Genomic DNA, 223 nt, shown 5'->3' on the forward strand with positions numbered 1-223 from the left:
CCCTCCGCCCCCCTCTGTAGCCCCCCGCCAGCCACCGTTGAACGCCGTCGATCACAGCTGACCTCTGTCAACTACGGCCGACCGTCATCGACTGTTGTTAGCCACCGCTTACTAGACGTCATCAGTCGACATTGTAACGTGGAAAACTAGTAATCCTTTCCCGCCTGTGGGACAAGAGCATCTGTAATCATCAACCTATAGTGAATTTTTACAACTGGGTCAG

The sequence above is a fragment of the Phalaenopsis equestris genome, unplaced genomic scaffold (assembly GCF_001263595.1).
Source record: "Phalaenopsis equestris unplaced genomic scaffold, ASM126359v1 Scaffold000135, whole genome shotgun sequence".
NCBI classification, from domain to species: domain Eukaryota; kingdom Viridiplantae; phylum Streptophyta; class Magnoliopsida; order Asparagales; family Orchidaceae; genus Phalaenopsis; species Phalaenopsis equestris.